Raw genomic sequence first — 11,141 nt, forward strand, 5'->3', positions numbered from 1 at the left:
TCTCTGGATGATTTTTTTTGCAGTTCCTGCTCCACTTTTGGTCCATAAATTTTCTCCTGTGAGTATTTTGTTCTCCCTTCTAAGAAGGACTAAAGCATCCCCATTTTGGTCTTTCTTCTTTTTGAGCTTAATAGGGTTATTTGATTCTCTGGAGTCTAACTTTTTGAGTTCTTTGTATATATTGTATACATTTCTATCAGATGTAGGATTGGTAAAGATCTCACAATCTGTTGGTTGCTGTTTTGTCCTATTGATAGTGTCCTTTGCATTACAGGAGCTTTGCAATTTTATGAGGCCCCTTTTGTCAATTCTTGATGTTAAAGCATAAGCCATTGGTGTTCTGTTCAGAAAAATTCCCCCCTTTCCTATCTATTCTAAACTCTTCTCCACTTTTTGTTTTTTTAGTTTCAGTGTATCTAGTTTTATATGCAGGTCTTTGATCCACTTGAACTAGAGCTTTGTAGGACATAAGAATGTATCAATTTGCAGTCTTCTATATGCTGACTGACAGTTGAACTAGCATCATTTTTTGAAGATGCTGTTTTTTTCCCCCTTGGATGTTTTTAGCTCCTTTGTCAAAGATCAAGTGGCAATAGGCACATGGGTTCATATTTGAATCTGTAATTATATTCCATTGATCTACCTGTCTCTGCACAAATACCATATGGTTTTTATTACAATTAGTCTGTAATAGAGTCTAATGTCTTTTGATGGTGATTCCCCAGTTCTTTAATTTTTAAAGGTAGTTTTGGATACCCTGAGATTTTTTTTTCTCCAAATGAATTTGCAAATAGCTGTTTCTATCTTTATAAAGAATTGAGTTGGTATTTTGATGAGGATTGTATTTGAATCTGTAGATTGCTTTAGGCATACGTTTGGCTTTGAAGAATTAATTGTGTAGAATTCCTTCTGTTTCTATTTTGTGGAATAGTTTAGAGAGTATTAGTATTAGGTCTTCTTTATAAGCCTGATAGAATTCTGCAATAAACAACTCTGGTCCTGAGATTTGTTAGGTTAGGAGATTTTTTCATGACTGCTTCTATTTATTTAGGGGTTATGGGACTGTTTAGAGGTTTTTTTTTTTTTTTTTCTGATCCTTATTTAACTTTGACACCACATATCTGTCTACTAAATAGTCCATTTCATCCAGATTTTCCAGTTTTGTTGAATATAAGCTTTTGTAGTTGGAGCTCATAATTTTGTGAATTTCCTCGGTATCCGTTGTTATGTATTTTGATATCGGATTTTGTTAATTGAATACTGTCTTTGTGCCCTCTAGTTAGTCTGGCTAAAGATTTATCTATCTTGTTAATTTTCTCAAAGTACTAGCTCATGCTTTTGTTGATTCTTTCTATAGTTTTTCTTTTTCTTGGTTGATGTCAGCTCCGAGTTTGATTATTTACTGCCTCTTGGGTGTATCTGCTCATTTTTTTCTAGACTTTCAGGTGTGCTGTCAAGCTGTCAGTATATGCTCTCTCTCATTTTTGCTTAGAGGCACTCAGAGCTTTGAGGTTTCCTTTTAGCACTGGTTTCATTGTATTCCATAAGTTTGGGTATGTTGTGCCTCATATGCATTAAATTTTAAAATGTCCTTAATTTCTTACTTTATTTCTACCTTGACAAACTTATTGAGTGGTACATTGTTCAGCTTCCATATATATGTGGGATTTCTCTTGTTTTGTAGATATTAAAGAACAGCCTTAGTTCATGGTGATTTGATAGGTAGGATACATGGGATTTATTTCAATCTTCTTGTATCTGTTGAGGCCTGTATTCTGACTGACTATATGGTCAATTTTGGAGAAGGCACTGTGAGGTGCTAAAAAGAAGGTATATTTTTGTCTTAGGATGAAATATTCTATAGATGTTTGTTAAATCCCTTTGTTTTATAACTTCTGTTTATTTCACTGTATTTCTGCTCAGTTTCTGTTTTCATGATCTCTCCATTAATGAGAGTGGGGTGTTGAAGTCTCCCACTATTATTGTGTGCAGTGCAGTATATTTTTTGAGCTTTAGTAAAGTTTCTTTCATGAATGTGGGTGCTCTTTCATTTGGAGCATATATGTTCAGAACTAAGAGTTGATCTTGATAGATGTCTTAGTCAGGGTTTCTATTCCTGCATAAACACCTGGCAAAGAAGCAAGTTGGGGAGGAAAGGGTTTATTCAGCTTACACTTCCACATTGCTGTTTATCACCATAGGAAATCAGGACTGGACCTCAAGCAGGACAGGAAGTAGGATCTGATGCTTAAGCCATGGAGGGATGTTACTTACTGGCTTGCTTCCCTTGGCTTGCTCAGCTTGATTTCTTATAGAACCCAGGTCTAGAAGCCCAGGAATGGCACCACCCACAATGGGTTGGACTCTCACCACTTGATTACTAGTTGAGAAAAAGCTGAATCTCATGGAGGTATTTTCTCAACTGAGGCTCCTTTCTTTGTAAGAACTACAGCTTGTGTCAAAATAACATAAAACTAGCCAGTACAATAAAGTTTTCCTTTAATGGGTAGGAAGATCCTTCCTTATCTTTTTTGATAACTTTTGGTTGAAAATTTATTTATTTGATATTAGAATGGCTACTCCAGCATGTTTCTTGGGACCATCTGCTTGGAAATTTTTTTCAGCCTTTTACTCTAAGGTAGCATCTGTTTTTGTCACTGAGATGAGTTTCCTGTATGCAGCAAAATGCTGGGTCTGTTTTACTCATTCAGTTTTTTAATCTATGTTTTTTTAATGGGGAACTAAGTCCATTGATGTTAAGAGATATTAATAGTGATTTTTATTTCTTGGTATTTTTGTTGTTAGGGGTAGAATTATATTTGTGTAGCTATCTTCTTTTGGGTTTGTTGCAAGAAGATTAATTTTTTGCTTTTCCTAGGGTGTAGTTTCCTTCATTGTGATTTTGGAAAGATATTGTGTAAATTTGGATTTTTCATGGAAAATCTTGGTCTCCCCATCTATGTTAATTTAGAGTTTTGGCAGATAGGCTGGCATTTTTGTTTTCTTAGGGTCTGTATGATGTCTGTCAAGGATCTTCTAACTTTTATAGTCTCTGTTGAGAAGTCTTGTGTAACTCTGATAGGTCTTCTTTTACTTGTTACTTGACGTTTTTCCCTTACTGATTTTAATATTCTTTCTCTATTTATTCTATTTTCTGTTTTGACTATTTGTGTCAGGGGAAATTTCTTTTCTGGTCCAATTTGTTTGAAGTTTGTAGGCTTTATTAATGTTAATGGACATCTCTTTTTTATGTTAGGGGAGTTTTCTTCTATAATTTTGTTAATAATATTTACTGGGTGTTTAAGTTGGGAATCATTGATCTCTTCTATACCTATTATCCTTAGGTTTGTTTTTCTCATTGTGTTTTGGATTTTCTGGAAGTTTTGGGTTAAAATAATTTTGCTTTTTGCATTTTCTTTGAATACTATGTTAATGTTTTCTATGGTATCTTCTGCACCTGAGTTCTCTCTTCTATCTTTTGTATTCCGTTGGTGTTGCTTACATCTATAACTTCAGATCACTATTCTAGGTATTCTGTTTCCAGGGTTGTGTTTTTTTTTTTTTTTTTTTGTGATTTATTTATTGTTTTTATTTCCACGTTTAGGTACTGCATGGTTTTGTTCATATCCTTCACTTGTTTGATTGTATTGATTAGGTTTTCCTTTAGCTTTTTAAGGGATTTTTTGTTGTTGTTGTTGTTTCTCTTTAATGGCTCCTACTTGTTCACCTGTATTTCTTTAAGAGAGTCATTCATGTCCTCCTTGAAACACTCTCTATTCATCATGAGGTATGATTTTATGTCCAAACCTTGTTTTTCTGGTGTGTTGTGATATCCACTACTTTCAGTGGTAGAAGAACTGGCTTCTGATGTTGCCAGGTTGTCTTGGTTTCTGTTGCTTAGGGTCCTGATCTTGCCTCTTTCTATCTTGTAATTTGTGATGCTAGTTAGACTTGTTCTCTCTGACTAGAGCTTGTCTTACCTGTGGTTCTGTGGGCCTTTGAGCCTGTGTGCCTGTGTGCCTGTGTGCCTGTGTGCCTGTGTGCCTGTGTGCCTGTGTGCCTGTGTGCCTGTGTGCCTGTGTGCCTGTGTGCCTGTGTGCCTGTGTGCCTGTGTGCCTGTATGTCTGTGTGCCTGTGTGCCTGTGTGCCTGTGTACCTGTGTGCCTGTGTGCCTGTGTGTCTGTGTGCCTGTGGGCTTAGGAGTGAGTATGCTCTTAGGTACTCAGCACTCTACAAGCAGGTTGTTGGTGCCAATGGCAGTGGGACAGCCCCAGCTCTGGGCACAGAAGGAGTCCAGAAGAGTCCATTCCCAGGCAGCACTGCTCTAGCTTTTTCTGAAATCTGGCTGGTTGCTTCAACTCAGTAGTTCTGGTCTTCACAACTTTTCAAGTTAACTGATTCAAACTGGATTTCTCAACTTTTGACTAGATTGCTCTACTTGGCCTCAAACTAACTCTAGCAATCTGTTCTAGTATTTTGGCTCCTTTTTATTCTCTGGTTCATTCTGTTTTCATATGTGTCTGGCTTGTTCTATCTGTAACATGTCTGTGGAACTATTCCAGTAAAAACTCCCTCTGAACTCCACAAACTAAACTGCCACCAACTGAACTGCCGTAAACTCCATTCCACTGGACAACCTCTGCACTGACTCCCAGCTCACTGGGGAGATTCACAACTGACTGATGAAACTGTCTGAACTAAACTAAATTAACTCTCCTTATGCTGCTCTTAAATAGCTGTTTTCCTAATAGGCATATCTTATTTCTAATTCATTATGTTAACTCTTTCTCTGATCCACCACCTTTTCTGCTTCTCAATTAGAAGTTTTTTTTCAAACATGACTTTTTTCTATAAACTAACTACCTACATTGATTGGGATTAAAGGCATGAATTTAGGGCGGTTCTGTACTCCAGTTAGGACAATTAAAATTCCTTTGTGAAATGTTTTAAAAAGTCAAGATATTGAGCAAGATGGCGATAAGTCATTTTTTTTTTTTGTGTACATGTATACAGATACTCTCAAAGTAGAAGAATTCAGAAATGAGTTAAAATGTTAATAAAAACTAAATGAGTTTGTGAAGAGTGTACAAAGAGGCAGAAAGCCAATAGAATTTTGCAAGATAGACTCTCTTAAAATTGAAAAAGCAGGATGTATTGTATGCAAATTAGAAATGACTACTGAACTGAGGAAAAACATCTGTTAATTGATTTTAAGGCTCAGTACACACAGCTCTACATATCTTTATAATTTGGGGCACATATTTCACTTTTTATGTTGCATGTGGGAATTTCAGGCAAAATCTGGAAGTGCTTTTATGGCTAAATAACTTAAAAATTGCTGTTGGTAGAAATAGTACTAGTTAATTTTAGATATAAAAAATAAAGTTATCATAATCATATTTATGAATTATCTGACTTTGAAAACTTTAGTGGCATGATTTTCATGCAATTTGTATGTTAATCATATTTAAGATACATAACTCTAAGTTGAATGTAGTTATAACCATCACCTCAGTCTAAATCTATTCAACACCTCTAAATTCATATATCACACTTTAACAGTCAGTAAGAGTGTAGAATTCCTTCAGAGAGATGTAAACATACTTAAAAGGCATAAAGATGGGTACTCAAAATTACTAATTATGTAGAAGATGCAAATAAAAACTTTGATCCCATCTGAAGCCTGACAGAATCAATATATTTAAAATTGACCTATTTAAAAAGAATGTCATTTCTATATGGGTCTAATTTCTACTGTATTTACTATTATTAGATTTTTTTTCTTAAGTTATTGCTGGAATTGGCTAGAAAGAGATGTCCATTAGCCTTATAGGTCTATAATGCTGGACTCCAGTGTCATATATGAGGGCACTTAACTTTTATGCATTATGAAGTTTAACGTGTGTGAAAGTTACATACAATGCTTAATTTATTGAAGTGAAATTAGAAAGAAAAACAAAACTACATACTGTGATTTAACTTTTATCTCAAAGTAGTTTGAATCCAAACACCAAATGTGGATCTGTTTGTTAGAACACTGTGGGTGGTTAGGCAGAGGCAGATTTAAAAATAAATTGTTATTTTCTTTTAATTTCAAAATATTACAAGTTCTAAGAAAATGTAGACATAAATAGAAGAACAAACAAATTAGAAACAGTGATGTATAGGGAAGGTTACAGAATAATATATCTGATTTAAATTATGAAAATCTTCTAACAGTGGGAAGTTTCTAGAGAAAATTTGTGCATCAATGATGTGAATAAAATACAGTTAATAGCCAAATAAGAAAGAATGAAAGAATCATAAAAACATGTATAAACCTCATATTACTTTGGCATGAAGGAGTTCAGAATTAATAAACATACTGCCACAACATTGTTACATAAAATATTCTGGAGAGTGACTTCAAAAATAATTATAATACATTGGAGATAAACAAAACTATGATAAAAGGCTGACTAATTTAAAAAAATTTAAAAATTGTATTTGTAGTTCATTTATGAATATATATGCATATATAATATTTGTAAATAGAAATTAAAATCCTTTTGTAGTATGACATTATTGGATGTGGTTAATCAACCTGAATCAAATAAAAGCTACCATAATAACACAATCAATTGTTTAATGTTATAAGTAGTGGTGAAGTACATAGAAGTGGTTTTTGTTTTTGCTAGTATCTGATCAAAGACATCACAGATTTGCAAGACATTAAGTTTATTCATTCTTCTTTATTTGTTTTTCAATGAGATTTTCTTGAATGTTGATAATTTTAAATTTAAAATACATTTTTCTTTCTAATAGTGTTCATCCATGTTGAAAACATGCATATTAATGTAGTCAACCATGTCTCCATTAGTTGTCATTTGTGTGAAATATTTTTGAAATACTTTCAATTTAAGAATGTGTTTTAGATAAGTATACTGTGCTATAAACTCTGTTTTCCATCCAGAATAGTATGTTAATCTCCATATCATGGTGTCCTTTTAATATTTACCTAAGCATACAGCTAAAGGTACTTTACTAGCAGTCAAAAGTTTATATTGGTTCTTAGACTATGGCCTTTATCCACATAAAAAGGATCAAACTAAACTGAGACACCTTATAGATTTGATATGGTAAAGGGATCAGTTTACTAACAAACCGAAGATAATGTGCTTTTTTTGACATAGAACATAAACATGCCTTGATTGTAACATGCAGGGAGCAGGGAAGGGCACAGTACTCCATAGGGGCATACAGAAGAAGAAGGTGTTGATCTGGGAGCAGGTCACATTACCCACAAATCAACAACTTAGCATCAACACACAAAGTCAGCCATACAACCAGGTAACAGTTGGTTCCTCTAAGTTAAGAGTTACTAGCAATTCATGATACATTAAATGATAGATAGTTGGGCTATTTTTCTGAATTTATCAAATAATTAAATACTCCAGCAAGTCATACCTGAAGGTATATTTAAGTAAGAGTGATAAACTAATAATGTGAATGGTTTCCAAAGTACTTCATTTACTTAGATTGTTGTCAGAGCTGTTTTCCTACAAATGGGAGCAGTCATCAATTAGCCTCTGAGTATTATTTTCTATATGCTGTGGCTAATATCAGTAAATTCTATCAATAGGTCTCCTTAGGATGTGAATAAACTAGAGAGATCTTAGGAAGTGGTTGCCTTAAGTTACAAAGTAAAGTTCCAGAAAATAAACAACCTTGTGAAGGTTAAGAAAGAAAGATGAATGCAGTTGTATTATTACTACTAAGTAGTTAAAAGTAGATTAAAAACAAAATCAAATTACAAACATAATTTGTGATTTTGTTCATTTTCAAGAAAGAAAATGTGAACAGTAGATAAGTCCTGGAAGCAATTATAAAAAGGCGGTGGTCATTTTGTGACGGTTTAGACCTAAGTTAGGTTTAAAATATAGAAAATATTAGACCCCTTATTAAGGGGAAATCAGCTGTCCAATTCTTTACACTGTTGCACTGTAAGGTCTCAAGTGTAAGCTATTTTGGACTTGCTGAATAAATGGTTTAATCTGGCACTGGATAGTAGACTGGAATGGCACATAGATAAGAAATGCACTTTATTCCCCAAAGAATATACAGAAGTCCAAATCGGTACACAGAAATATCAAGAAAATAGAAAATAATAGATATTATATCAAACCCTCAAACTTTCATGTGAGCATTTTTTTATAAAGTAAAACCTACTGTAGTACCAAAGCTAATGCAGAAATATTTGAAGTAGTCCCAAAACCAGCAGAAAGAAACAGGTTTTTAAAGAATACTGTAGTTTTTACACTAACACAACAAAAAATGCAGTTGATAAAAATGTGTATTACATACATGAATAAATTACTATTTTTATTTTACAGATAATTTTGTGGTTTTTAGAGAAACAAGAATATCATTATTAAAATGTATGGATACATGGAATGCTGATAGACGATATGATTTATAAATGATTCATAAAACACACAACGATGCAGAGAGAATTTCTGTGTACTGTGTAGACGCATTACTTGTTAAAGAGAAATCTATGACCTGTAGGAAAGAGTGGACAAGAAGGTGGGGCATCCAGGAGACAGAACAAATTCTAGGATAGAGCAAAGCTTGGGAAGATTAGACTGGAAAGATGTGACAAAACAGACACACGGCACCTGGTCACACGTAACCAACAACATGGCATGATATATACTGGAACAAATGGGTTATTCTAAATCATGATCTAACTATATGAACAAGGTAAGTACATTTTGAGAGCATGGAGTGGGAGGAAGAACAAAAAGTAACTTCAGCACAAAGGAAATTCACACATTGATAGGAATAATTTTTCCATATTATCTAATTGAAATTAATTCTTTTCTATTGGTTACTTGGTTTATTTATATTTCAAAAATTATCCATTTCCACGTTTACACTCCTAGAAACACCCAATCTCAAACCCTTCCCACATCCCACTCTGCCATCCCCCAAGATGGTGCTCCTCAACCCATTCTTCCACTTCTGTTGACTGCCCTAGCATTCTCCCTAAACTGGGGCTTCAAGTCTTCAGAGAACCAAGGGCTTCCCCTCACACTGATGCCAGAGAAACTGGAGCCCTGGGTACCTCTATGTATATTCTTTGGTTGGTGTTTTAATCCCTGGGAGCTCTGGGGGTCCTGGATGGTTGATATTATTGTTTTTATGGAGTTGCAAACCTCTTCAGGTCCTTCAGTCCTTCCCCTGACATTTCCATGGGATCCCTGTGCTCAGACTGATGGTTGACTGCAAGCATCTATATGTATTTGTCATGCTATGGCAGAGACTCTCAGGAGACTTCCATATTAGGCTGACATGAAGAAGAATGCAAATTGACCCTTTCTTATCTCCTTGTACAAAGCTCAAGTCCAAGTGGATCAAGGACCTCCAAAAATGATACAAAGATTTTAATAGAAGATAAAGTGGGGAAGAACTTCAAATATATGGGCAAAGGGGAAGTTTTCCTAAACAGAACATCAATGGTTTATGCCTTAAGATCAACAATTGACAAATAGGGCCTCATAAATTTGAAAGGCTTCTATGAAACAAAGAACACTGCTAATAGGACAAAAGAGCAATCCACAGTTTGGGAAAAGAACTTTTTATTTTTTAAACGACTTTATTTTACAAAACAAAGTTAAATGTAGAGATTTTAAACATTTTTTGCTTAAAATTATACATTTTCGTCAGTACTGTTTTTTCAGATATTAAAATAATTTTTACATAAAACTATGTGAATATATTTTTTAGTCAGTACTTGATTTTTTCAAGGGCTTGACAGTATGCATTGAAAACCTAATAGTTACCATGAGAGTAAAGTACATGCAAAACAAAACGCAACATGGAAATAGTCAAAGTCTTCTTGTTTTGTAAATATATATATTTTTTTTGTTTTCTTTATTTCTTGGACTTCATACAGTCTGTGAGTTGTTTCTGGGGGAGTGCAAGCCTCTGGGGTTAGCATCCCACTATCAGTGACTGCATATTATGTCTGTTCTTTTCTGACTGGGTTATCTCACTCAGGATGATATTCTCTAGATGCAGCCATTTTCTTAAGAATTTGGTTAAGTCATTGTTTCTGGTGGCTGAGTAGTATTCCATTGTGTAAATGTACCACAATTTTTGTATCCATTCATCTTCTGAATAACATCTGGATTCTTTCCAGCTTCTGGCTATTATAAATAAAGCCGCTATGAACGTTGTGGTGCATATATCTTTGTTGTGTATTAAAGTGTCTCTGGGGTATATGCCCAGAAGTGGAATAGCTGGGTTTTCAGGTAGTACTATATCCAATTTTCTGAGGTACCGCCAGACTGATTTCCAGAGTGGTTGTATTAGCTTGCAACCCCACCAACAGTGGAGATGTGTTCCTCTTTCTCTGCAGCCTCGCCAGCATCTGCTGTCATCTGATTTTTGGATCTGGGCCAATCTGACTGGTCTGAGGTGGAATCTCAGGGTTGTTTTGATTTGCATTTCCCTGATGGCTAAAGATGTCCAGCACTTCCTCAGATGTTTCTCGACCATTCGGTGTTCCTCAACTGAGAACGTTTTGTTTAGCTCTGTACCCCATTTTTAATAGGGTTATTTGATTCTCTGGTGTCTAGCTTTTTGAGTTCCTTGTATACCTTGGATATTAGGCCTCTATCTGATGTGGTGTTGGTAAAGATCTTTTCCCATTCTGTTGATTGCCTTTTGTTTTCTTGACGATGTCCTTGGCCTTACTTTGCAATATCATTAAGTCCCATTTGTTAATCTTTGACCTTAGAGCTTGAGCCATTGGTGTTTTGTTCAGGAAATTTTCTCCTGTGCCTATGTGTTCTAGGGTTTTCCCTACTTTCTCATCTAATAGTTTCAGTGAATCTGGTTTAATGTGGAGATCCTTGATCCACTTACACTTGAGCTTTGTACAAGGAGATAAGAAAGGGTCTATTTTCATTCTTTTGCATGCTGAGTGCCAGTTGGACCAGCACCGTTTGTTGAATAGGCTGTCCTTTTTCCATTGAATGTTTACTGCTCCTTTGTAAAAATCAGGTGATCATATACATGAGGGCTCATTTCTAAATCTTCTATTCTATTCTATTTATCCACATGCCTATTTCTGTACCAGTACCATGCAGTTTTCA

Source organism: Micromys minutus, assembly GCF_963924665.1.
Source record: "Micromys minutus genome assembly, chromosome: 4".
Taxonomy (NCBI): Eukaryota; Metazoa; Chordata; class Mammalia; order Rodentia; family Muridae; genus Micromys; species Micromys minutus.